The sequence below is a fragment of the Mustela nivalis genome (genome assembly GCF_964662115.1).
Source record: "Mustela nivalis genome assembly, chromosome: 6".
NCBI classification, from domain to species: domain Eukaryota; kingdom Metazoa; phylum Chordata; class Mammalia; order Carnivora; family Mustelidae; genus Mustela; species Mustela nivalis.
Window position 1 is genome coordinate 114,159,330 of NC_139025.1, and position 27,998 is coordinate 114,187,327.

The 27,998-nt window shown below is 51.5% G+C and overlaps 1 pseudogene across 1 annotated transcript; it reads right to left on the minus strand.

The window, feature by feature from the left end:
* Positions 1-7,547: 7,547 nt before the first annotated feature.
* LOC309866653 (membrane progestin receptor gamma-like) lies at positions 7,548-27,995 on the minus strand (annotated as a pseudogene). The gene is made up of 5 exons: positions 27,987-27,995; positions 20,386-20,495; positions 13,193-13,289; positions 11,205-11,341; positions 7,548-7,817 (listed from the first exon to the last, which is right to left on the minus strand). The product of its transcript is annotated as a membrane progestin receptor gamma-like (transcript).
* Positions 27,996-27,998: the final 3 nt, after the last annotated feature.

Here is a 27,998-nt window from a genome sequence, read left to right on the forward strand (position 1 = left end):
ACAGGGACCTCAGACGTAATAAAATCCAACCCCTTCCACTTTCCCAGGAGGAAACTGAGGGTTTCTTTTCCTACAGCACAAGAAGGCCAATGGAAGGACAAGTCCAGGGTCGACTCCGAGGTCAAAGGTGTCCCCGGATGGGAGTGTCCTGTTCTTGTCCTGTGCCCCGCATCTCTCCCTCCCTCCTTGACTTCCACATCACCACATCATATTGGATTACGTTCTCTCCTTCACCTTTCCTGGGTCCTCCCTCTCAGGTTCCTCCAGCTCTTTCGTACATATACACTGCGTTATGAAATTCTTAACAATGTTTGATCCTAGGGGCTGTTCAAAAGAAAACCACAGGCCCAAAATGGAGTCCCTCATGCTAGGTCGAGTCACCAAACTGGGCCCTGCTCTCTAACCTAACCTAGGTGCAGTTTCTTTCTCCCCCCAAAACGTAGTCTGAACCGGTCAGTCAGGAACTTTCCCGGCTCAGCGTGGGTGACGTCATCTCCATCTCCCCTCTCCCCCTGTGCCCCCCCCACCAAAAGTAGATGAGATGATCCTCAAAGACCCCCTGCCCTTCTCCCTGATGGAAGGTGACCTGGCCTGAAACAATTCTCTCTCTCCTTTCAGTAATGATTTCCTTTTCCCACCCTCCTTCCTACAAAGACCTTTAATTCTGTACAGCTCCAGGGAGCATCTCTCTGTTTGCTAGACAGGATGCTGCCGTTCACTTTAAAAACCCAAGCTGATCTTTTAAATTACTCAGTTGAATTTCTGTTTGACAGCATACAGAGATGAATAAAGTTTGGTCCTTGCCAGGACCAAAGTCCAGAACCACCCTTTAGTCCGATGAACAGATTCTATCCCACATCGACTTTTGCCCCTAAATGCACGGCAAGCAAATATGCCTCTAATCTGTGCTCTCAGGGTGCTTCACTCCCCTCTCCTCAACCAGCACCAGTTAAATGGACATAATTTCATATCCCTGGCCCATTTTGTTCTACATAAAGGTGTTTTTTCCTAATGACTTTATTGCTTTGTTTTTTATATATGAGTCTTTGAGCCATCAGAACTGTTATTAAATGGCAGTTGGGATTTGTGTTAATTAGGATTTAGGCGTGGCTGCTGGCTACTTCCCTCTTAGTTCCCTGCAGTCTGGCTTGGCCTCAGACTCTCCATTGGAACTCTTCTCACTAAGACCATCACCTCCTTGATGCTAAACCAAATTGACCCTCCCCACCCCTATCTTACTGGATCTCTGGATAGCACTAAAAATATTTCTTCTTCCTCTTTTCCTATGCCTTTTTTCCCCCTTCTAGCTCTCAAAGCCCCTCTTTCTCAGAATTCATTTATGAAGTGTATTGTTCATTTTTTGGCATTTCTTGTTTTGCTTTTTGTCCCTTCAATGTTGTAGCTTAGGGTTTTGACCTGGTTGCTAGCTGAGGCTTCTCCTCGGGCACTCCCAGTCACTCCCAGTCACTCCCGTGGCTTCACATACCATTCGAATTTGTTCTCAGCTGCAGACCCAGCTGCCATCCGGATTCTCCACTTAGTTGTCCCACAGGCCCCTCCTACCTACCTAATCTCTTCCCCTGAGCCTGCTACCCCTCAGTGGATGGTATCACCACCAAGTGGTATCACCACTGTCAGATGTATAATACTTCCAGTACCCCACAACTTTCTTTGCGCTGCCCCTTTGTGGCCAATCACCTTCCTCTACCCTCAGCCCTTGGCAACCACTTTTCTGACTTCCCTCCTTAGAGTTTCCTCTTCTCCAGAAGGCCTCCTCTCTAGCTGGGCAAAATGCTTTTGAGAGTCACGCATGCATTGCACATATCGGTAACATGTTCCCTTTTTACTGCTGTGTAGTAATCCCTTGTATGAATGCATGACAGTTTATCCATCCACCAGCTGATAGACAATTAGGTTCTGGTCCCCCCTTTGGCAATTATGATCTAATTATCTGTGTGAAGGTCTTTAAGTAGGTAGGGATTGCTGATTTCATCATAAGAAACTGACAGACTGGGAGGGTCCTATGCAAATCACAGGGGAGAGGCTGACACTTCAACCCATGGGAACCGTAATTACCTCAAATACCCAGCTATGCGCGTCCAGCCCTGGGAACCGTATAACTACTAGTGACCAGAAACTGCCAAAGCCTAGAGTGTTTGAGAGAAGGTGGTACGACGAAGACAGGACGCCTGTGGCACTTCCCACACACAACTCTGGGCACTCTCTTTGGGGCCCAGCTATTCACTCCCATCAGCTGTGGCAGCAGCATCTCACATCCAGTGGCCCCAGGACTCTTCCCAGGCCATTAATGGCTGGATGTTAATGTTTTACAGACTCAAAAGATGATAAAATCAGCAAGCTTTGGGGTGGAGGCTTATAAAATTGATACAAAAAGAAACAAATGATCTAAACCATATTTCAAATGAATAACATACACATAAATGGGCCATAACTAACCCAAATGAGACCATATGCCCTCAGGCTCAAGACAACAAGCACCTAAAACATATATCGAATTCTAATTAGTAAGCTTTTTTGCAGACATGGGTTGGTAATTCTGAAATGACATTCTGTACATTCAAAGATTGAGCAAATAATACATTATGGATAATGGGAGCCACGTTTCTCACTGCTGGAGAAGAGAGTTATATAAAATGCAAAAGGGGGAAGGATGAAATACCTGAGAAGTCTCTTTTATTTTTTTTTTTTTAAGATTTTATTTATTTGACAGAGAGATCACAAGTAGGCAGAGAGGGAGAGAGAGAGAGAGAGAGGGAGGAGGGAGCAGGCTCCCTGCCTAGCAGAGAGCCCTATGCGGGACTCAATCCCACAACTCTGAGATCATGACCTGAGCTGAAGGCAGAGGCTTAAACCAGTGAGCCACCCAGGCAGCCCCTCTTTTCCTTTTTTTTTAAGATTTTATTTTTAAGTAATCTCTACCCCCAACATGGGGCTCAAACCTACAACCCCAACATCAAGAACTGTGCTCTACCCACTGAGCCAGCCAGATGCCCTAATACCTGGGAATTCTTCATACTATTTGGGAACATTTTTCCAAATGTGAACCAAAAAAATGGTTGGAATAGACCAGTGTTTCTTAAACTCCCTTATATTAAAAATCACTTGGGATATGAGGAAGTGGTGATGCAACATGGGGGCTTAAGTGGGTAGGAGAAGAATAAATGAAACAAGATGGGATTGGGAGGGAGACAAACCATAAGTGACTCTTAATCTCACAAAACAAACTGAGGGTTGCTGGGGGGAGGGGGTTTGGGAGAAGGGGGTGGGATTATGGACATTGGGGAGGGTATGTGCTTGGGTAAGTGCTGTGAAGTGTGTAAACCTGGTGATTCACAGACCTGTACCCCTGGGGATAAAAATATATGTTTATAAAAAATTAATAAAAAAAAAAGAATACTGAAAGCCAGATGATACATCCAGGAAAAAAAAAAAAATCACTTGGGGCTTTTGGTTAAAATTTAAAACTCCAGGACTGCTTTTCCCTCCCAAGGTTTTCTGCATCTGTCCATTCGGGCCTGAAAATGTGCATTTTACAACATCAAACACATTTTCGAGAGGGTGGATTAAGTTATATTTAAATTATCCGCTGTTCCACGCTCTACAGGAGGCCAGAATTAAGCCAATTCTAGAAATCTGTTGCCCCAAGTGAAGAGAATGGGTGTGGCATCTCTCTCTTTGTCTGAAATACACGTATTACAGAGTCGAAGCTTTCATACAAATACCAAGAGGCCAGAGGAAAAACCCTTGCACAATCTCCTGGGGAGAATATCCAGGAGAAATTCCAGAATTCTTCAAAAGTCAAGTGATCCATACATTTTCTAGAGTTAATACATTTCAGGGATGAGTGGCTTGATTTCCATCCTTCCAACAGGACAAGTGCCTCCTGGTCTTGGGGCCTTTGCATATATGCCACATCAACCCAAAACACCAGCCCCACAACATGCTGGCAAAGTGGGTCCTTTTTTACCCATCAAAGCTCTCCTCAGATGTCAGCTTCTCTGAGTGGCCATCCAATCTCCCCTGCCCTGTGCCTCCCACCTTCATTTCTCCACCAAGCTTATTTCCTTTAGCATACTCACCACTATCTGAACTCATCCCTTTTCCCACTGACCATCAGCACATTTCCTCCACACAAGTGAGGTGTGTTTTCCTCACGTCTCTTATCCCCAGCCCCTAAAACATCGATATATATATATATATATATATCACATAAGAAATATCCACAGAATGATTTAACAACGCACCCGTGTATAGCAATCTCTTTCTTACAACGAACACGTTTGCCGTGTGATAGGTGAAACGTAACCAAGTCAAGGGGGAAATAGACCTTTATGGTAACAAATTTTGTTTTCTTTCTCCAACACAGTTTAAGAAAACTAGACATTGTTGTAAGTTGGAAGAACATCTGAGTTTAGAAATGGGTCTTAGCCTTTTCGTCCATGATGGGTTTGTTGGCTAGAAAATCAGAGGCTGGCATTCAACTAATAAATTATAAAGTGTCATCATACAGTGTTAATAGGTGTTTCATATAGTGCCGTGGCCAAAACAAATTTGGGACACAATAGAGCCACACAAAGGGTTTATCCAACACATGTGACCACTCCATTCTCCTCCGCCTTGCCTTCCTTAGAACTTCTCACGTGAGCTGGGTTCCACAACAAGCACTTTGAGAAAGACCGCAGCAGACCAAATATTCGGACCACTTGGTACTCAAATGATTTCTAAAACTTCCCACTTCTCATTCTAATCCACAGTGACAAATTCGCTTCTCTCTAAAAACTGAGCAATGGGAAGTGAAAGTCTTAAGATGAGCAGAGGAAGGTGAAGTTGACTACGTGGCCTCATTCACATACATTCAGGTTTTATCGCAACTGTGGCCTCTGAGAAATTTGGGGGTAGCGTTTCTCAAGCAGGGGGAGGAAGAAGAGGGACATCCCACTGGGAGTCTGTCACCCCTTTTGAGGCAGTGCCATGCAAGCAGTTACTACCAATGAAGTGTGGTGTATCTCAGGGGCGAATTGAGACACTCAAAAAACTCAAAAAAGCGCCACTGAGAGGCGCTACATGAAAAGACACCTTCCCAGTGAGGTCTTCAGCTCATCCAACGCCAGCCTTTTTGACTTTCTGGCATGGCTTAAGCAAAACTCTAGCCCCAGTACTCTTAATACCTAAGGGTAATTAATGTATGTGAACACAGTTCCCACATCTAGAAGCTTCCAAATCAGTATATTGAAAACTGTTCTCAAATTTTAACTTGTAACACTGTCCAAAAGTATACCATGGGACTAAGTTTACCAAACATCTAAAAACATTATGAATCACGGCTCCTATTTTGTGGATCTAACATTTCTTTTTCCATTGTGAAGTGTGGCAGAAAAGCCACATAACCAAAAATCAAATAATTTAAATGTCCTTCAAATGAATTACCTATTGTCTTTCAATTATTTCTGAGCTAAACAAAGAACATTATTTTACTCTCTTTAAGAGATATTTAAAAACTTCATGTCTTTGGCATTACTAGAATAGGGTATTTAAACTTTGCACTTCTCAGCATAAAATTGCAGTCACAGCAAATTGAAATGGGAGCCCACAGACCCTGCTGGGGTAAAATTCTAATGTTGCCAAAAACTAAATTTTGTCATGAAGCTGGCAATAATGTACCAAAAATTTACCAGCCCATATAATGCTATCAGTCTACCTTCCCTAGAGGAAACAAACAGATAATAAAACTAATGAAATCATATTTCTTGACCACTCTCATCCCATATAAATTTTTACTTGTCCTTAGAGGATAGGACAATGAACTATTCACAAGGCCGTGTGAGTTTCTGGGCCTGTTAACCATAGAGGAGTATTCTAAGATGCAAGGGTGTTCCCAAGTCAGCAAAGAAGATCCTGCTTTGTGATGGACAGCCCCTTAAGTCATTAGCAAGTGCAGACCAGGGGTTGATGGGCCTCTGTTAAAAACTGGTTTGCATCAGCATTTCTGTACTCTCCAAAAACACCATGAAATACTAAAATTTAACTCCCAATGCAAAAGATGAGAAATTGCTCAGTCTCATGCAGAGTAGAAAGCAAGGGGCTACATCCTTAGGTGGTAGGTCATTGAAAATTCGGTCAATCACAGCAAGCTGATAGGCCCAGTGCCTTCTGGAATTCGTGAGGAAAGCATCTCTTCAAGTTTGGCCTGAGGCCCTTCTGCATTAGAATCACCTGAGTACTTGCTCAGATTCAGGGCAAATCTCCTCTAAAAGAGCTACATTTTATACAACAGATGCAGAATCTCCTGACACTGCCTGGAAATCTGCATTTGTCACAAACCCGCCAAGTGTTTCTGATTCACGGTAAAGCTTGAGAATCACTACAGTTGACCAACCCCTTAACAAGGTCTTAGCATCCCCTGCACATGAACTCTAACATCTGCAACATGTTTAAAAGGTTGAAGTGACATCAAATGTACAACATCCCCAAATATCGTGATGCCATTTAAAAGGTTTAAAAGGTGACAGATGAACCCAGCCAACTGGGCTTAAGTCAGCCAACTCCTGCACACAACACATTTGACCCATACCATACAATACGGTGCAGCATCAAACTGGCTACAAGAAAACAGAAAAAAAAAACACAACATGGACACCCAACCATGTGGGTGTTCCCATGACATGAGAATTGGCACTATAAGGCAGAATGGACTTGTGGGAAAAAGGACTCTTTTCTATTCATTCCCTTCACTAGGTGGGGAAAGGAAGAAGACCCTTCCCCAAATTAGGTCTCTCCCTTCTGGAATGCTTCGCCTGTCCCCAGAGCTCCCACAGACCCAACTTCCTCTGATTCAGGTTCCTTACACTGATCTTTCTGGCTCATTCTCCCACTGTGGAGCTCTTGGGAGAGGCTGAAGCCAGTTCCATTTTTAAATCTTTTTTTTTTTTAAAGATTTTATTTATTTATTTGACAGAGAGAAATCACAAGTAGATGGAGAGGCAGGCAGAGAGAGAGAGAGAGAGGGAAGCAGGCTTCCTGCCGAGCAGAGAGCCCGATGCGGGACTCGATCCCAGGACCCTGAGATCATGACCTGAGCCGAAGGCAGCGGCTTAACCCACTGAGCCACCCAGGCGCCCGCCAGTTCCATTTTTAAAGGGTAATACTACAAGGGTCATGAAGCATCATTCAAGTGTTTAACAGTCAAACTACAAGGGCAGCATGTTTCATCTAACTGTTTAAATAGGATTGAAAAACACATTTTAAATAAATTTAAAACTTAATGAAATATTAAAAATCTGCCCAAACAAGGACTTACTTGAACCCATCTTCCCCTTTTAAAATAATATAAAATCAGTGCACATCTAGAGAAATGTCCCCAGTTCAATACCTTATTGACAAGAACCCACTCAAAAATGCCAAGACATCAGCCACTGTAGCTATTTCAGACCGCTGGAAACTGGTTCCCTGTGGCTGGCTTAGGGCGGCTAGGACGGGGTAGCTTAAGGCTGACATCTGGCCCAAAAAGTTTACGGTCTGTTTCTTTTTTATGTAATTCTGGTTTTATTTTTATATCTGGTTTTTTGTAATTTATGTAATTCTGGTTTGGGAATCTGATATGGAACAGCTGAGAAATAAATTATGTTGCTGAGGCTGAAGACGAGGCACAGAAGGGTGGCTCCAGCTATCTCAGGGAAATACAGGGGCCTGGCATGTGCCAGGAGCCATTCCTTCCTCAGAGTCTTGTCCAGAAGGATGGCTTCCATCTGCATGTGAGTGGCCAGGATCACACACACAAAACAGCTGGTGACTGTGACCTATGACAAACACAGAAAAGGCCACCAAGATCAGCAACGAGAAAGGAATGGCCTGTTGATTCTATACTGTGGCGTGTATGCTCGACATATTATCCTAGGTGAGGGAAGCCAGGCACAAAAGACCACGTACTGTCGGATTCCGTCTATATCAAATATCCAGAAAAGGCAAATGCACAGACACAAGGTAGATTCGTGGTTGCTTCAGACCGGGTGTAGGAATCGGGACTAACAGGACACAGGCGTGAAGGATCTTACTGGGGCGAAGGTCATGTTCTAAAACTCATGTATGCGGATGGTTGTACAATTAGGTAAGTCTGCTGAAAGTATCATGGAATTGTATACTTAAAATTAGGGAATTCTTTGGTATGGAAAGTATACCTCAATACATTTATTTTTAAAATGCAGTGTGAGGAAAAATAAAAAAGGCCATTGAGCAAAGCAAGTCCATGTTTCAAACACCTTATCCACCAGCCCTGTGTTTCACAGGAAGAGGTCTGGCCTCACGTTCTGCCAAAGTTCACCTCTGCAGGGCCAGCATTCCTCAGCTCCGATTCTGACTTCAGTGCCAAAGGAGAGGCCAGCCAGACTTACAAGGTGGGTCCCCTACCGCCGGTTAATCCCACACATGACAGGGGGTTCTTCCTCCCCATGACCTGCAGGACCCTGGCTGGCCGGCAGAGGGGGCAAGGGTGGGGGTGGGCAGGGACACGCTGAGTTGGTGCTGGTGGGGAAAGGAGTCCACTGTCCAGGGCCCAAGGACTGTGTGTGGGACAATCCTCCAAAACCAGAAGATGAGAAGACAGCACGTGTCATGGACTAACTTGCATCTCCCTCTCCCCAGTTCTGAAGGTCGAGGTCCCAACCTCAGGTATCTCAGAATGTGGCCGTATTTGGGAATAGGATCTTTTAAGAGAAAATTACATTAAAATGAGGTCACTAGATTGGACCCATGGTGATCTTCGAAGAAGAGGAGGTGGGGGCCTGGGCAGGCACCTACACAGAGGAAAGACCACACGAGGCGAGACAGAGAAGAAAGTCATCTGCAAGCCAGGGAGAGAAGTCTCGGAAGAGCCCAACCCCACCGTGACCTTGGTCTCAGCCTCCTGGCCTCCAAAATCATGAGAAAATGCATTTCTGTGGTATGAGCCCCAAGGTCTGTGACCCTTTGTTACGGCCATCCTAGCACCCAGATACAACACAAGAGTTCAAAAAGGATTCTTTCAGTAAAAAGAGAGAGAGAGAGGTCATACCTCCAGGTCTTACCCTAGAGTAAGTATTCAATAACTGTGTCCCGGTAAGGGAGTGGCCTGGGCACCTGCAGTCCAGAGCAGAAGCAGAGTCAGGAATGGGAGTGTGGGAGCGAAAGCCCTCTTGGGTGGGTGGTCCATGAGCCCCTTAGGGCAGGAGCTGCCGGCCCCTCGGGCTGTGTCCGCTAGGGAAGAAGGTATGCCGGGTTGAGCTCCCCCAGCCTTCCTCAGGCTATACTCAGGGCTGGTAGGATTGCCAAATCCATTTGGGATGCGGCAAAGTGCTTCTTGTCCAGCAGAGAGCCCAGCTCTCCAAGGACACACATCCAAGCAGAGAGAGGTGACAACTGAGCTCCGGAGGCATAGACCCGTCTCCACCAGAGCAGGAGATCCAAAGACAGAAAACACCATTGGCACAGGATGTATCTGAGGTGTGACTGCGGCAAGAAAAATGATCTCAAACAATAAGAGACTCTCAATCTCACAAAACAAACTGAGGGTTGCTGGGGGGAGGGGGGTAAGGGAGAAGGTGGTGAGGTTATAGACATTGGGGAGGGTATGTGCTATCGTGAGTGCTGTGAAGTGTGTAAACCTGGCGATTCACAGACCTGTACCGCTGGGGCTAATAATACATTATATGTTAATAAAAAATAAAAAATTAAGAAAAAACTTTTCAAACGCCTTTATATTAGATATCATAACTTTGGAAAAATAAAAGAATATGATTCTTGGAAAAAAGAAAAAAAAAAGGAAAAAGAAAAGTGATCTCAGCCCTCCCGCCCATCAGGATGTGCAAGATCTTTCTCTGAGCTGGCCCTTACCAGTCAGCACCTTGGCCCACACAGGAGAGGGAGGCCCACGTCTGGCAGACCCCATGAGTGCAAGACAGAGAACTTTCCAAACCCCTTGTTGGTGATCTGTCATTAACAATTGTCTGGCAAACAATCCTTCATAGGGGTGTCTTTCTGCTCTGCACCCCGAGGCCCAAGAGGATAGGACTAAAGGCGAATGAATGAAACATTAAGAAACCAGGGCATTGGCAAAACAAGGCCCAGGGCGACCTTGCCCGCAGCCCCCAGACTTCAGATACAACCCCTGCTTCATCTAGGTGGGGTTGGGAGGTGGACATGGCTCCTGCAGGCAGGTTCCGGTCCCATGGCCCTATCTCCCTTCTTTTTGGGGGGAACCTGCCCTCCCAGCCTTTCGGTCTTTGCAATGCCTCCTGGTAGGAGAGAGTAAGTCAAAGAGGTGAAGGTCTTCTCAGAATCAATGAAGCAAATGTGGCCATGTCTCAGGTGGGAGGAGATGGAAAATCACTGGGCAAAATGGGCTTGGGGAGAACCAAGCTCCCTGACCACCATTCGAGAACAGGGACTGACCCTTGGATGCCCATGACAGCCTATCTAAGGAACACTGGTCCCCAGGACTCATCAACCTCACCAGAAGTGGCACTCAAGTGTGCCTCGTCCAGCCAGTGGCCACTCCGCTTCCCTAGACAGGGAGGGAAGGCCCCTCCCCCACTACATTAGTTCTCTCACTGTCATGAGCTCAGGTTCCCCTGGAGAGTCCCGCAGCCTGACACAGTGCTGGGCCCCCAGCCCCAAGCTTCTGGTGTTGGATGTCTGTGCAGGGGCCTGAGAATTTGCATGTTCCCAGATGATGCAGAAAATGCAGTCAGGGAGCCGTACCTGAGAACCACTGCTCTTTACCAGGCCTCCCGGCTCCACTGCGCCCACCTGAATGAGACAGACACTCTCCCCTCCTTAGCACGGTTCCTGCCATCTGGTTGCCTCAGAGCCAACTGCATTGTCGGCCCTGTTCTTCTCCAGGGCTGTCCTCAGAGTCTGTTCAACAATGGGATTTCATGTTCTGGGTAAGAAAGGCACTCCCGGGGCCCCACAGCCCATAGGAGTGGCTCAGCATCCTAGACCCACCTGCTCTCCCCCACCCTCCCCTGCCATCTGCTGGCTGCATACAACTGGCCTCCAGTTCCACTCCCCCTGGCCTGCTCCTAAACAAGCTCCTGAGGAATTCTGCTCTCTCTGACCCTGCTTCCCCTTCACACTGCACACACTGGCATCTGTCTCTGGGTTGGAGGACCCCGGGCCACAGGCCCACCCCCCACCACACACACACTCACTGATGTAGTCGAAGCGACAGGGTGCCAGGCGCTCTGGCAGGTGTGTGGAGTAGAAGAGGCCAGGAGGGTCATGGCCATGTGCATCTGGTGGTTCAAGATGGCTTTGTTCTGTGCCCCTCCCCAGGCAGCAGGAACAGCTGGGGGGTAGTTAAGGAAGCAGGAGGTCTTGTGGGAGGCCCTCTCCCTTCTTATGGCCTCAAGGCATCTCTGTGCACATGTGTGGATGCCACCGCAGGCCAAGGCCCTCATGCCTCAGGTCGGTGGCTTGGAAAGGGATGTCTCAGAGACTGGGGGAGCAGAATTCCCATCCTGACTGTGATCATCCGAGACTCAGGGCAACTGTATTTTCATCCTCCAAATGCTCATGAAGACTTTTGGGTTATTTAGGTACAGACGAAAAGGAAAGAAATGAAGGAAAAGAAAAACCCTAGCAGACCTATTGCTACTCTACTGTCTGGGGGGTAAAAGGTAAGTATAGTAAAAGTGGTCTATTCACCCTTGAACTCACCTCCCACCAGCGCGTCGCCTGCTTTCATGTTCCTAATTACAGCTTTAAGGCCCAGAAATCCCTGGAAGGCCTTCTGAGTCATCAAAATGTACTAATTACGGCCAGGATGCTGTGTAAGAGTTAAGCATCGTTTTTGTATTATCTTTGTGAAAAGTGACAGCAGCGGCCACTAACCTGGATCACAGGGCCAGCCCCTTTCTTGCGTGATTTCATCAGCTCCGCCTCAACAATTACCATGAGGCGGACTCTAGCTTCCCATTTTGCCAATGAGGAAGCCAGGCCAGAGGGTGACGTGCAAACCGCGAATGAGCAGGGACCTCGGGATCTGGATCCAGGCAGGCTGATTCCAGAACCTGTGTCCGCATCATTGGGATTCAGGATGAGACCTCCCCGCCCCACTGCCCACCGTCTACCACAGCCAGGCACCAGGAGCACACCGTGTCCGTAATGTGGACCTCTGCTGTGTGATTTGGGGGGGCATGGGACCAGCCTGTTCTCTGCTCCGGTTTCCTGTGCGTGTTCTCTGTCCTCCGGGAAGAATCAGGGGAATCTCCCCGGGGCCCACACAGGTGGAGCCTGCTCTGACCCTCCCTGTTCTGTCCCTGCTTCAGGCATCAAACCTCAGGCTGCCCTGGGAGAGGAAATCCACTCACTGGATGCAGGCCACGTTCCAGACATGGCTGAGCCCTTCAGATCTGCGGATTAAATGAACCCTCTCCATCCCCTGTGCAGGATGTTGGCCTCATTTACAGATGAGGAAACTGAGGCTCAGAGAGGTTATGTGGATTGCCTAAGGTCACACAGCCAGTGAGGAGTGGGACTGGGATTTGAAATCAGGTCCGTCTAATGTGAGAGTGACTGGACTCTCCCCCTTCTTGTGCCCCTCCCACACCCTCTTCCTGTTCTCTTACCTGTTCTATGCCTAATCCCCAGCTATCCTAAGACCCCCATTCATACTTTTTCCTTTGCTACTAGTATGTTAATTGATGATAATACATAATGGGTTTATTGGACACTTACTTGTCACCGGCTAGCATTTTATATGTTCTCTCAAGAAATCATTCCCACAGACTGATGGACTGAGGTGTTACTACCATGCCTATTTTACAGCTGAGAGAAACTGAGGCACAGAGACAGTACATAACTTGTCAACGTCCTACAGTGAGTACATATTAGAGATCTGCCTCCAGAGGCAGCTCTCCTGGTCCCTCCACTAAACCCCAGGCTGCCTCCCCTTTGCAGCCCTCCATGATTACTTCTGAGCCCCGAGTCAGTGCTGGCCACTGATGCATCGCCTGTGGTCTGTCACAGCGTCTATGTTCCTTCTGTCTCCTAACTACTCTGTACCGCTAGTAAGGAAGTTCTCGACTCCCGTGTGCCTTGCAGTGACTAGCATGGCGCTCTGACCCCCAGGAGCTCAGGAAACGGCAGGGTCCTGGCAATGCCAACAGGCAGGGAAAAGACGGAGCCTGGCTCTTACCCTGTAGAAGATGGGAAGGGAGTCCGAGGTGTAGGGATTAGCAAAGGTGAGGACACGAAGCATCTTACAGAGCCCGGACTTCTGGATTTCAAGAAACCTAGACCAGGAAAGGAAAAGGGGGAAGAAATGGGAATGAAAACAGTTTCAGTAAGTGACACACGCGCATGCACATTATGCATAACCGAGGGCAAGTCATCAACAGAAAGAAGGCAAGTCTCTTGGGCAACCTTCCTCTTGAGGCCAGCAGCTTCTCCACTGGCCTCACCTACTTCTCCTGCCAGGATGGCTGCATGTGGAATGGCCTCGGGGGAAACCATCTCCTGGGGCTGCCTCATGAGAAGCAGTGGTGTCCAAAGAAGCCAGAAAGGAGGTACTGGGCTGGGAAGGCCCTTCAAGAGGCAAGTTACCTAAATGCCAAAGAGTCTTTTCGAAGTCTAGTAACAACAGGACAGGGAGACATGTGGGGCGTGGGCGGCCCCCAGGCACAGGCCCCTGGGGCGAGCACCTCTGGGAAAGACAAGATGTCTGACTAGTCAGAGCTGCCCAGGTGACCTCTGTGCAGAAGCCCTGGCTTCAGGGAAGTGTTGAGTGACTTGGAGATGTTCTGGAATCCTTAGTGCCGCACCCAGGGACACTGGCCTAGGGAAACTGAGTAAATGTGGCCTTTCCTCCTCCACTTCATCAACCCCCCTCCAGTCCAAAGATGAAGCAAACCTTAAAATGAGTGGTGCTGACTGTGGTAGAGAGGGCCAGGCCTCCCAGATGGAGGCTGACAGGGCCTCAGCTGGCTTGGGCCCCGCTGGGGTGGGGCCGGCAGCCCAGGGTGAGGGGAGTGGGGCAGCCCAGATGGCAGGCTGGGTACCAGGAGGACAGGCGAGGAGCAGGGAGATCTCCGCACAGCCCTGCACTGGGCTCGGGTTAGGGGTGCTCAGGCCCCAGGCCACGGGACAGGGCAGGTCCCTGCTTCAATACCACAGTGTAGCTGGGTCCTCTCTCTGTGCCCACAGGGGTCCCCACAAAGATGGTGTGCAGAGTCAGGGTGCCAAGACTGGTGGGATGGCTGCCCTGGGGTAGTGAGTCAGACCAGGGAGGCCCTTCCGGACAGTCCTGCCCCTCAGCACACTCTCCAGAGGGGATGGAATCCATGTCCCACCACCGCTCCCCTCCCTTGTTCCCCAGACACCCTGTCCCAGCCCACAGCCTGCCCTTTTCCCCACCAAACACAACCTGAGGCTCCACCCAGCCCAGGCCCTTAGTCCCTGGCCAGGTCACTCCTGTCCCCACTGCCAGTGCAGTCACCTGACTTCAAAGCCCTCTGCTCCCCATGTCCTTTGGTGTGGGACAGTGCAGAGACTCCCACATCCGCCCCCTGAGCCATCAGGGGACCCTCATGTGCCCCAGGCTGATATGTTTGTCCAGCCCTCGGGGAAGCCAAGCCTGAAGATCCCTGCTCCAGAGTAAGAGGCAGCTGCCGTGGGCCCCAGGGAAGCCCCACAGACTCCAGGGATAAACTCCAACTTTCAAGCATGTGTGCGTGTCTCTCCTTTCCTGACCCTGTCCTAAGTCAGAGAAACACAGACAAGAATGGAGTAGAGAAGCAAGAGAAGCTGAAGAAAAAGGAGGAAAAAAAATAAGGGACCTCAACTTATCATCTTCCCAAAGGAGACCCCCACCCCCGGCCTTGGAGTAAACCACCAGCCCTGGGAGAGGTGAGGCCACACCAGGCCATGATGCACAGGCAGTGTCTGATCTGGACAGCCCGGGTTTGAGCCCTGCCTCAGTCCTCGTGATCATGCGATCCCCAGCAGGTTAGGTAACCTCTTTGTACCCCAAAGTCCTCGCATGTAACACAGGGACCACAACTGTTCCCCCTCACGGGCTTGTTGCAAGGATTTGATAATCCATATTTGCAAGGAGTTGCTCACGTCACAGAGGAACAGATAAATGGAAGCTTTTAATAAAAGGTGTGTAGAGGGATTCATTCTCTCTCCATTCCCACCTTAGAGCTATGCTGTGCCAGGGAACAGGAGCAGGAGGGAACAGATGGGTTCTGGGAGACTTACCTAAAGTCAGATGAGCTAATAAGAGGCGGAGCTAAGATTTACACCCAGCATGGTCTGGTTTCCAAGTTTCACACCCCCACCCCTCCTGCAGGCTGAGCCAGCCTCAGACCACTACCCAGCCTTCATCCTTGCCCATACCCGTGCTGCCCCAGGGAGAAAATAGGACATGCTCCCATTGCCCCCCACAGCCAGAGCCTGTCCCAACAGCCTTCACAGCCTACCCTGGCCAACCCACTCCAACCACAAGCCCGCTCCCCCCTCTCCCAGGCATGGTCACCATCTATCCTTTCTGGGCTCTAAGGGGCTCACTACGAAAGCACACTCTTTCTGTGACCACTTACACAGGAAGAAAGCTGGCTCTGGCTGGTGAGGGCCAAACCAATCCCCAAACCATGGATTTCCTGTGACTTGAGACAACATTTCCCCCGGCCTGGTAAAGTGCTTCCCCAGGGGCAGACAAACCAGCTTCTCCATCTGCAGAGCCGAGTCTACAGGGGGAAAAAAAAAAAAAAGGAGAAAAAGCAGAACTGAAGAGAGCCAGCAAGAGAGAGTAAAAGGCAGAAGGGCCCCGCAGTCACAGAGAGGAGCCTCCCTCTACCAAGGGTGCAATTCCACAGTTAGCCACACGGTGTCGCCCCAGCCAGAGATTCCGGGAAGGAGAGGCAGGAGCCACAGAATCCTCCAAAGAAAGCTCTGGTTGCCCCCCTCCCCTCCAATCTCCAAAGCCCAGCCTGGTAAGCCCCTTCGTGCAAAGCCCAGTGGAGAGACAAGTTTACAGGAAGTCAGGCCTCATCCGCCGAGAGCCAGGTTGGCAGGAAGCCCTGGATTTTGGCAGAAGCTTCCACCATCCACCAGGAGAGGGTCTGTTCTAGAGGCTGATAAATCTTGTTGCAACAAAGCTGGCAGGAGGTGCAAGCAAATTCTGGAACCAGTGCTTGACCAGTGGGCCTTTGGAAATATTCTGTTGCAAAGGGGTGTGTGTGTGTGTGTGTGTGTGTGTGGTGCGTTTATGGCTGTTTTATTGTGTGGGTGACATAGCAGGAACACGGACATTTCCACGTGCTGGCCCCTGGGTCTAGTAGCACGTTTTCATCTGGCTGAGCCCTCAGAACCCCTGACTGCCCGTGAGCCTCCTGCCTCCAGCTCTGACCTCCGAACCCCCTCCCTAGTCTGCGGGGGGGCGGGGCGTAGCTCCACCCACCGCCCCGGCATGGCTCTCATGGCACAGCCTACTTTCCACCAGGGATGAAGTCATCTCTCTTCCTCACAGCACTGACCACAGGGCATTTCACTGGGCAACTATTTGTCAAAACAAAACAACATGTGGATGCCCTGGATGAGTGAATAAAGAGCCTACGAGGATTTGTGATAGACAGCAAACTCTGGGTGACTGATGTCCCTAATGGAGTGAGAATGCCTTGCTGGGCTTCTGGGTGTCCAGCGGGATGAGCAGGCCAGGTCTCTGTCACCCCATCTTGCTCTGAGAGCCACAGAGATGTCATGTGTTCCCTCATCTCCCTTCTCAAATGCTACAGAAGCAGCAGGCAGGGTTCTGGAACATTCATTTGAACTAGATTCAAGGGAGTCCACAGCGCTCTATGTGGAGACTGACCTCAAGGACAGGTGGTATAATGGAATGAACGCCACTTAGACCATGACATTCTAGTAAGCACGTGAATAAAAATCACCCAGGATGTCTGAGGTCTGCTTCTTGCTCAGGGAAGGAGATGGCGGTTCTCTGGCACTCCTGGCCACACCATGGATTGATGGAGCCCAGGGCGGAGGGAGGGTGGGCTTACGGGAGGAGGAAGATGAGGAGAGAAATCTTGTAAAAGACTCTGAAGCCTTAGCATGATAGGACACCCAGAGACATCTCAGATGTCCTTGTTTAAGGTGAAGCCAGAAGTCCATGAAATCCGGGACCCCACGGGGCCCTGGCCCTTCTCTCCACCTGCTTCTCCTCAAGTGAATAGGGGCTGAGTCTGTCTTGGTCCAGGAGCCAGCTTTCTCGCTCCTCCGACACTGAAGACGAAAAAGGGAATGAAAACAAGAAAGGGAAGAGGACCAGGCGAGAAGGGACACCAAAGGGCCCTCTGATGGGATATCCCACTCTGCCTCTCGCCCCCTTCATCGGCATCTATTCCAACACAGGCCCCCACACCAGCAACCATGGACACACCTGGAAGCACTTCTTGGCATGGCCCTCCTGCAGAGATCACTGTCCTTCACCAGCACAGGACTGGGCCACAACAGGGCACACGAGGCACGTCAAATCCCAGCCACTGTCAGAGACCCTCTCTAGCCACTCTTCTCCTTCCAGCTGTGCAGCTCCAGAAACTCTGAAGCCCCCTGCTGCTGCCCAGGGCCGTCTTCTCCGGCCCCCTCCCCCCGTGCAGGCTGTGTGCTCTGTCCCAACGGCCCATCCCTCCTCTCCAGCTCGGGTGTTCAACCTCCCTCAATACTCTGTCCCAGTACTGCTCTGCAGAACTTTGTGTATCAAAGCAGGTGTCATTTTGTATTACCATTATTTGCATATATTACATTCTGTACCACTATACTCTATATGCCAATTCGTCTGGTCCTTAGAGAAAATGATGACTCCATCTGGGCTTTTGGGGGGGTCTACAGTTGGCTTTGACTACCACACTGGGTGCTCTCTCAGGACAAGGGCTGTGCCTCACTCCTCCTGCTATTCCCAGATCTTAATATAATGCCTGGAGTATAGTAGGCATTTAAGGAATGTTGAGTGAGTGCTTGGTTAGTTGGTTGGTTGACTGGTTTGCTGGCTGGTTGTTTGGTTGGATGGATGGATGGATGGATGAATGGATGGATGAATGGATGGATGGATGGATGGATGGATGGATGGATGGATGGATGGATAGGTGGATGTATGGGTGGATGAGTGGGTGGGTGGTTGAGTAGATGGATGGATTAGTGGATAGGAAGGTGGATGAATGGATGGATGGTGGGGTCGGGTGGGTAGATGGGTGGATAGATGGCTGGTTGGGTAGAAGGATGGGTGAATGGGTGGGTAGATGGATGGATAGGTGGTGGTTAGGAAGGGGGATGGTGAACGAGAAGGTGGGTGGATGAAAGGTCGGATACTAGAATAGCAACAGATGTGTCCCATAAATAAACAGAAATAATCCATTTCATTGACAAGGGAGAACTCTCCAAACACAGGCATCAAGAGATTTCTGGCCAGCCTGCTCTGCCAAATAAATGTGTCCAAAGGTAACAGGCATGCCACATCCAGAAGACCCATTTTTTATTAACAACGAGGATGGACTTCTGGCCTGATAAAAACCATCCACCCAGGTGGCTTATAGATGATTCAGGAAGCTTTAAGGGGAAAAAAAAAAAAAAAAAAAAGGCAGCTAAGCTAAGTTGCACTGGGGATTCCTAGGAAAACAGGCAGCTAAGCTAAGTTGCACTGGGGATTCCTAGGAAAACAGGTTCCTATGAACCCTGGGACTGTCTCTTCAACACTCATGGAGCCTTCCATGCCTCCTCAGCCCACAGTGCTCACCTCTCTCCAATCCCAAATTCCAAAGATCTCAGCTACACAGCCAACAGGAGCTAACCAGACAGGATCATGACTCCTCCAGGGACCAGAGCTAGGTGTGTCCACACATCTGGGCCCCACACCTCTAGGCCACGCTTCATCTCTCCTGGACTGTTGCTGACATCCAGGTTACTTTTATATGTGTGTCATGCCTTGTCTCACCCCAGGCAGGGCCCAGTCCCCTCCTCCCTATCATCCGTTGAAGCTCCAGCCTGGCACAGACGCTGCACTCCAGAGAGAGTTTCTACTTGATAGGCGTCCTTGATGAAGTGGGGAGAAGGCAAGAGTAACCCAGTCCAGAGGGGCAGACCCCTTGTCCACACAGCTGTAGGGAGGCTCTGCATTTCCAGAGACAGAGAAGAGAGTTCAGCTCCCACTCCCTCCCCAGGCTTGTTTTCGTGGGAGAATAAACCTTCATGTTGACCCTGGGTCTAGAAATGAGATGCCCTCCCACGCAAAGCAACTCCATGCTCCCAACCGGTCTCAAGACAGGCAAGTGGAGACCAGCTGGGGCAGGTGTTCTTGATGCTCTTTAAGAATCTCTATTCTTCCATTTTTTACAGAAAACCAGCTTGTCCAGTTTGTGAAACCTGCCTGCCTTCAGTCTCACGACACCCAAGTGTCACCTGAGGAAAGGGAGAGCCACAGTCATTACAGACAAGGTACAGAAGCTTCCCTGCTCCTCCTTTTCCTCCTGGGGAGGGGGGACAGTGGTTCAATGGGGAGCCTCCGCCCGGCTCCCTGGAACTGAGGATGGGGTTAGAGGATTGGGTGCAACCTGGCAGCCTCCCATGAACCCTTTCCTAAGCCACCCCCGAGAGCCCCCAGCCCGGCCAGCACCCAGCACCCCAGCCCCATCCAGACAGGGCTGTCCCCCCAACACTACCATTGGAAGAGGTTCCCTAAATCATTTAGGGAAGCAGAAATGTGGGCAGTTGGCTTTTACATGAGCTTAGTAAACTAGAGTCAGTAGCCCCCAAGCAACGTCTCTGATTCTCACACTCCAATGAGTTTTCTTGAGTGGGAGGGAGAAACCAGAGGGAGTGAGAGCCAGGCATGTGCATGAGACTCACAGCCACGGGGCTTTCCCGGGGACACGACGGACACCTGAATGTCATCAGCCAGCGAGTGCATGCGTCTAGACATGGGCCTGCTCGGTCACTGCCAGCAGACTGCCCACTTGATGGGGCACCACCTCTGGGCCAGGCATGTGGGGCACATTCTCTGCAACCCTCACATCCGTCTCACAAGGTAGGTAGGTGTGTGGGCCCCATTTTACAGATGAGCAAACCAAGGTTCAAGAAGGCTAAACAAGTGATCCGCCCTGCAACCGGTCTAGCTTCATCATTCGTAGAGCCCAGGCCGGAAGGAAAGTGCGGGACCTCTTGTTCAAAATCATTACACATTTCAAGACAGTGACAGCAGAGCGTTAAGCCAAGTGTGGAGTCCCTCAGATGCCCCGGATGGCTGCCTGGGAAGCGGGGCTGGAGCTGAGCCCCAGGTTTCTGAGCGTCCCTTCCCTGGAGCATCCCCCACTGCCCGACTGAGGCCCATTGGCCGGGTACGCGGAGCAGCAGGAGAGGCCAGTGTGGAGAACGGTGTTCAGCACGGCCAAGGGCACGTAGTAGTCATAGAAGGTGGTGCACACCATTACGTCTGGGAGGGAATAGGCCGACTATGTGATGGCTAAGCCTGGGGAGGAAAAAACCAGCCTTGGGCTGGCAGCTAGGCCGCAGCATGGCTTCCTCTGGGAAGCCCCACCCAGCCTGTGGCTGAGCCCGGCCACCACACCTGGCTTGCGCCTTGTCCCTCTACCCCCCAACACCCTCCCTCTCTTCTCTGCCTACCCCAACCCTCCCCCCAGAATGAGCCCAGCATCGCCCCAGGGCTTCACACTGGGTAACACACAATCCTGACAATTACCCCCTACCACAAACCCTGCCCTTGTCCTCATTTACAGAGGATGGTGCAAGGGCACAGAGAGGATTAGCAACCCACCTGGGGGTCACGCAGCTAGAAGGCGGCAAAGCCAAGCTTCCACCTGAAGCAGTTCAGGGACAGTCCCCACTCTGATCCCCAAGCTCTGGTCCATGATGACCCCTGAGGGTGCCCAGCTTTTCTTAGTGTGCCTATGACACGGTGCATCCCTCGTGGAAAGATGGACGTTGCAGGGAGAAAGGGGCCTTGCCAAGGCGAGGAGGCATATGGTATCAGTGAGCTGGGGGACAGGCCAGCTGAGAAGTGAGTGTGAAAGGCTAGCCTTTGGCATTTCATTGCTTTAGGTTTGGGAATCTGGGACAGGAGGGTTCCCGAAGGGCCCTTGGGAGACCCGTCTGCCACAGCTTTCCTTTGAAAGAACAGACATCACCGTCCTTTTCAAAGGGAGCATGTGTGTCCAGGGACCTGGCCCAGAAGGCTTCCCCAGCTATCCTCACCAGGTCTCCTCTGGGAGAGACAGCCACAGACTTGTCCATCCAGGGCCTCGAGGGTCCAACCTATGGTCACCTGTTAAGACCCAGAGAACACTGGAATCCCAGTTCAGGGCTGACCCAGGCCTCAGCCGCACCAAGGTCAAGCTCTCCCTCTGACCCCATTGGACAGATGGGGTCGGGTCCCAGCCAGGTGGTGTTTCCCTGGGTGACAAAGGCAGAAAGAGCTGGGAATCAGCAGGCTGCCTATGGGACATCCACTTGGAAGTGCCTCCTGGGGGATAGACTCTTCCCCAGACTGATCTGGAGTGGAAGAGTCTCCTCTGGCCCAGGATGCATTCACTCTGGGTATGTTGGTGGGGGCTGAGAGGCACGCCAAGCTCCGCAGGCGACACAGGAGCAGAGGAGCCGCAGATCCTGCCCAAAAAGGCAGTGGGAAGCCAAATGACTTCTAGTAAGAAATAGACATTTGGTCTTTTCCACTGTTCCAGGCAGAGAGCATGAAAACCTGTGGAACTTCCTAAGCCAGGAGAGCAAGGAAGTTGTCTTTAGTTATGTGAATGAGGTGACTTGGAAAGTACCTGAAGCTTGGGACCTGGTTGTCAGGAGAACCAACCCTGTTACGTGAGGGTTGGAACTTCCAGCCCCACAGCCCTGAACTCTAGGAGGGGAAGGCCTATGGCCAATGATTTCATCAATCCTGACGAATGAAGTCTCCATAAAAACCCAAATGGAGGTTCAGAGAGCTTCCCGGTTGGTGACCATTTGGTGATTCAGGGAGGGGGGAGTGCTCCAAGGACACCCATGCTCCGAGCCCTTCCCCACACCCTGCCCTGCGCATCTCTTCCAACTGGCTGTTCCTGACTTCGATCCCTTGTAGTCAGCTGGTAAGCGAGTGCGTAAAATGTTTCCTTGACCTCTCAGAGCCAGGGTCATGGAGCCTCGGGTATATATTCAGTCTGTAATAACCTGGATTTGTGTCTGGCATTGGCAGGGCTGGGGGCAGTCTTGGGGGACCGAACTCTTCACCTGTGGAAACGGATACGGTCCCCAGGAAGACAGTGTCAGAAATGAGCGGAATTGTAGGACCCCCACCTGCTGTCGGAGAAATGCTTGAGGTGGTGTGGGGACCCGCCCCCCACACCCACACATACATCGTATTGATGCTCAGATCCCTTTAGAGGGCATTCCGGGGCGCAGGAAAAGAGGCAGCTTTGGATTCCAGACTAAGGAAAGTAAACATCCTCTTGAGGTCATCGGGAGTCATGGAAGGTTTCTGAGTGAGGGATTAAGACAGCCAAACCTTGCAAAAATGCATAGGATGGCCTAGAGGGAGGAACAGCTGGAAAGCAGGGAGGAAGCAGGAGCAAACACCATCCCCAGGGGACTGCGGGTTTCCACAGGATAGAAGCAAGAACAGGAAGGAGAGGTAGCTGTGGACAAAGGGGCAGGGAGCTGAGGTGGAAGCCATAGGCCATGGTGGGAGCCCAGCATTGAAGGGCTTGCAGGGACAGAAAGGGTAAGTTCCCAGGTGAAACCTATGGGAGTGTACCAGACCCCGAGGAAGTAACAAATCCAGAAAGCCAGTGATAGGAAGTGAGACAGTTCAGGTGCTGGCTGACCCAGTGGCTATGGTTTGAACCAGATGGCTGTGCCATTTACACGCCACGTGACCTGATCACTTCCCTTCATGGTGCCTCATTATTCTCACCTGTAGTGCGGGTATCATGAGAGCCGCCATCCCAGGGACTGATGTCAAGGACAAGGACACAGCTGTGGTAATGGCTCCTCTTGGAGGCTAAGAGCCAGGCACTGTGCTGTGCACCTCACCTGCAACCCTCATCTTCGTGTCTGAAGAAGATACGATGGGGCTTAGTGAGGCTCAGAAACTCGCCCAAGCCTGAGGGGCTGGAGGCAGCTGGGCCACAAACAGGTATTGCAGGATGCCGTCCCCCCCACCCCATGATGATTCTCTGGTGCTGTCTAGTGGGGGTTCCCAAATGCCTGCTCTTAGCACGAGTCTGGGCAGGTGATCAAGGGCTCTGGAAGCCTCTGGACTAAGGAGTTTGAACTTCATCTGGGGTAACTGGGTCTTAAGTGGGAGGGGAGTCATGGTCATGTGCAGGGAGGGGAGTGGGCAGGTGTGTGGGAGGGGCAGGAGACAGAGAGGAGGCTGTGGTCAGGGTGTAGGGGAGAGGTGGGAAGGTCGGAGCAAAGCCCAGGTCTGGGAGCCATCCGAGGAATATGGGGAAGAGACTCACCTGAACTAACTAATGGACAGGATGGCAGGGGCATGGGAGGGAGGGGAACCTGAGGGTCATTTACAGATTCTGCCTTGAGAGACCAGGTCAGGGTGGAACCAGGAGCCAGGTGAGGCACTGCGGGAGGGGGAGTATGGATGTGCATGCTGGGGTCGTGGGGAGGGATGGGAGGGTCAGTCTCAGTCACAGGGCTGGACGCAGCGTGGAGCCTGGGTTAGTGGTAGACAAGGATGGGCTTGGGAGAGCCTGGTCCAAAGGTGTTGGGGCATGGCGTGCGGTCACCCTGATGCCGGCCTGCACGACAGCAGAGGCCCGAGGCCAGATTCTGAGCTTGCCTCTGCCAGACGACCAGCAGAGCGGGGAGCCGGCAGAAGAGAAGGAGAACGTGCCCACTAGGCAGGAAGAGAAGCAGGAGTGATGTGATGGCGACCAGAGAAAGGGAGGTGGTTCCGGGAGCACCGAGGGGTGGCAGGTGACATGGTAAGCCTGTGTGTGTGTGTCTGTGTGTCTGTGCATGCACATCTGTGTGTGCACGTGTGTGTGTGTGTATGTGTGTGTGTGTGTGAGAGAGAGAGAGTTGTGAAGGGAGGGAGAGGAGGAAACAGGATGGAGACATGATCCTCACAGATACCCTCTTGGACAAGGGAAGACAAGGCCTTTGCTTTAACACCTGAACAGGAACAGGAGCAGGAGGGAGAAGGGACCAGAGCAGGGATACCTGGGGATAGATGGATGCCCACCAGCTGGGGAGAGAAGCAGAGCCAGAAGGAAGGGGCCCCATAGTCGGCCGAAAAACATGGGGAGGCTCAAGGGTCAACACCCAACCTCGCCTGCTTTGGGTTCAGCCCTCGGCTCACTTTGAGCACATGGCTAACTCATCAAAACCTCTTGGGGCGCCTGGGTGGCTCAGTGGTTGAGCCGCTGCCTTCGGCTCAGGTCATGATCCCAGGGTCTTGGGATCGAGTCCCGCATCGGGCTCTCTGCTCAGCAGGGAGCCTGCTTCCTCCTCTCTCTCTCTCTGCCTGCCTCTCTGCCTACTTGTGATTTCTCTCTGTCAAATAAATAAATAAAATCTTTAAAAAAAAAAAAAAAAACCTCTCGACAAGCGGGGTTCGTGACGCCCCCTTCTCTGCCAGGCAGGAAAGAGACCCGCCCGGACATGCGAGCTGCTCCCCCCGCCTATGACAGCAAACGGTTAAGGTTTTGGAGATCCCACAAAGTGACTGTTAAACCCCGCCAGCACAGCTCTGGACAAGTTTCCCACAAAACACTCGTCAGGAACCTGGAGGAGGCACAGACATTCCCGTGATTCTTCTGCAAGCCCATCGAGGCCTTCTGGTGGGCTCCGCTCAGGACTCTGCCTGCCGCCCAGGAGGAAACTGTGCCACTGGGAGCTGCGGGAAACACTCAGAACAGAGAAACCTGCACACCTACCTTAGGCCACCCTCACATTCAGCGCCCCCTTCTGCCAAAAGAAGCCGGAGCCTGAGGCTCAGGCTCACACCCTAACTCAGCTCTGCCTGCGCACCCCCCAACCCAAGCTCGCCTCTGCGGGGGGCCACCAGGAGCTCTGTGGGCGGCTCGCTGTCTTCCATGCCTGCAACATGCACTTAGTGAGAAAGTCATCTCAGCAGGAAGTCGACGTGGGGCCCGAATCACTGCCCAATGCCGGCCAATTCTCACGAGCTTTCTGCCCAAATCCATGTTGATTTGGGCAGAAAGCTCGTGAGAATTGGCCAGAAAGCCCTGGCGAACTTGCTTCAGGCGGCGGGGGACTCAGGGGGAGTCGCCTGGGCCCAGACTGGGGTCCCGAGTGGTGTCGCCCGAAGCCCACGGGAAAGCCCTCTAAACACTGGTTGCTCACACGGCCCCTGTCTCCTCTGAATGTTGGCTAACCCTGCCCTCTACTCAGACCCCCAGGGAGCCTGCTTGAGCAGGGACAGGTTGGTCCTCCCACGCCCCTAGGCCCGCACCCTAACCCTGGGTTGGGTTCTTATACTTCCATCTATAGAGTCTTGGCCCTGAAGCCCCCCCCCCAGACTGAGAACCCCGAGCCATACCCCAGGGGACTGCCTGCCCCCCAGGAGGAAACCGTGTCATTTGGAGCTGTGCCAATCCCACAGAATAGGAGAAACTCCTTAACCCCCTGAGGCCACCGTCAACATTGGCGGCCCCTCTGCCACAAACCCAGAACCTGAAGCCCTGTCTGACTGCTGCCCTCCCCTCAGCTCCCCTGTGATCTCCCTCAGTACCCGCAGATCTTTCCTGTACTCCCAGACTCTCCTGGGACTCTTCCTGGGGCATATTCGGAGAACAAAGGTCATGTCAGGGCCCCAGAAACCTCTGACACTGGTTATAACAAGACTCTGGGATGTTAATGAAGTCCCAAGCCGTGGGCCATCTCAGAGTCTGTCTGCAAAGACATGGTTGGTGTGACAGAGGGTGGAGACAGAGTGCTGTCTGCGCTGACATGTGCTGACAGAGGGTGGAGGAAGATGGAAAACACTAGGCTTCTCCATCATGACGGCACAAGTGGCCAGGCCAGGCCCATGCCAGTGCCACAGAGGGCCCAGGAAGCCAGGTGCTCCATAACATTGCTGAGGGCTGAATCACACTCGTCCTGAAGCCCACACATGCCAGATCCTCCACTAACTCAGGAGAAGCCCAAATGTGCTCATGGTCTTGGCCTGAACAAGACAAGCACCTGTGTGGTATAGAACCTGCAAGATATACCCACCAGGCAGTGGGGACTGACTCAGCCAAACATGGGATTCAACCACAGACAAACGTGTTGTGGGAAACTTGAGGCTGACAGAGAAATGCGGTAGGGAACTCCTGAGGCCTTCATTGTTGGCCAATCTCACTATCATCTTTTTGTCCTTTCATGGTCAGGGCCCGGGGTCAGGCAGGATAGGTCCCAGTGTCTCCCCACTCTGCCACTGGACAAGAAGAGCCCTCTCCCCCATCATCCATCATGTGGCAGATTTGGGGTGGGGGAAACTACCACCCATGGGCCAAGTGGACCTCCCCCCCACCATATTCTCCCAATCCAGTGTGTCTGGAACTTTAGTTATGGACGTTCTGTGGCTGCTCTCAAGCCACAAGGCAAGAGTGGAGTCATTGCTGGAGACACCACATGGACTGCAACACCTCACAGAAGATCTTTACAGAAGACTTTCCAGAAAAGTCTGTGTCAGTCCCCAGTCTCAGAGATCCTCAGATCATGTCCTTTCTATAAGTAGAACGTAGCACCTTCTGGGTCAAATCTAATGTCTTTACCCCCAGAGGCAAGGACTTCCATCCTTTTAGCCAGAACGCCATCTCCTTCCTCCTCTATGGACACTATGAATGGCACATCTACAGGTCTGCAGCCCAACAGGAATTCACTGTTGTTTCCGCGGTGGTGATGCTCAGAAATGGAGGTGTGAGTGTGAATGTGTGGGGGTGAGCGTGTGTTTCCTCTTTGTTAGCCACGGTGTGCAAGAAGAATACAATACAGCGTGCTTTCTGTCCCACAGGAGTGGCCACGCCATGTGTTTGCAGAGTGATCTCAGAAGGAAGCCACCTTCATAGCACAAACTTCATCTGGGAGGACTCCCAAGTCCCTTGTCCTGGACACTAGATCCCACCGAGGCTGGGGGCACATAGAGGGACAGAGACTCCCCCTGTCCATCAGGGTTTGGGGGGACGCCCACTGTTCCAGGACCAAAGGTCCCAAAACCATTCATCTGGCTGTCATGCAGCCAGGCATCTGTGAGAGAGATTGGCTCCAGGCAGAAAGGACAGACCGAGAGACAACAAATGACAGTCTTGTGTGACAAGTGCCATGACAGAGGACACTCAGGAGGACTGGGGGTGCTAGGGAGACCAGGAATCCTCCAGGATCACCTCTGAATGCGGACCAACCCTCTCTTCTACACAGTCCTCTGTGCAGCCCACCTCAGCCCCAGCCTATCATGCCCCTAGGCCCTAACCCTAAGCCTGGGTTTGGTTCTCGGGCTTCCATCCCCAGAGGCCTGGCCCCCAAGCCATCTTGATAGGGGACCCCTGTGCCACACCCCAGGAGTTCACCTGCCACCAAGGAGGAAACTGTGCCCTTTGGAGCTGCAGAGAACCTTCAGAGCAGGAGAAACCTGCATGTACCCCAGACGCCACCCCCATACTCAGCGGCCCCCTGGGCCACAAACCCAGATTTGACGTCTCCTTTGAACCATACCCTCTGACCAGATCCCCAGCGATCCCTCCTCAGCGCCGTCAAATAGGGCCTGCCATGCACCAAGGCCCGAACCCTAACTCTAGTTTGGGTTGTCAGTCTTCCGTCCCCAGAGGCCTGGCCCCCCAATCCCTCCAGATTAGGGACCACTGAGCCATACCACAGGACTCCGTCTGCCACCCAGAAGGAAACCGAGCTGTTGGGAGCTGCGGGAAACCCTCAGAGTGGGAGAAATCTGCTCACCCTCCTCAGGCCACCCTCACCTTCGGCATCCC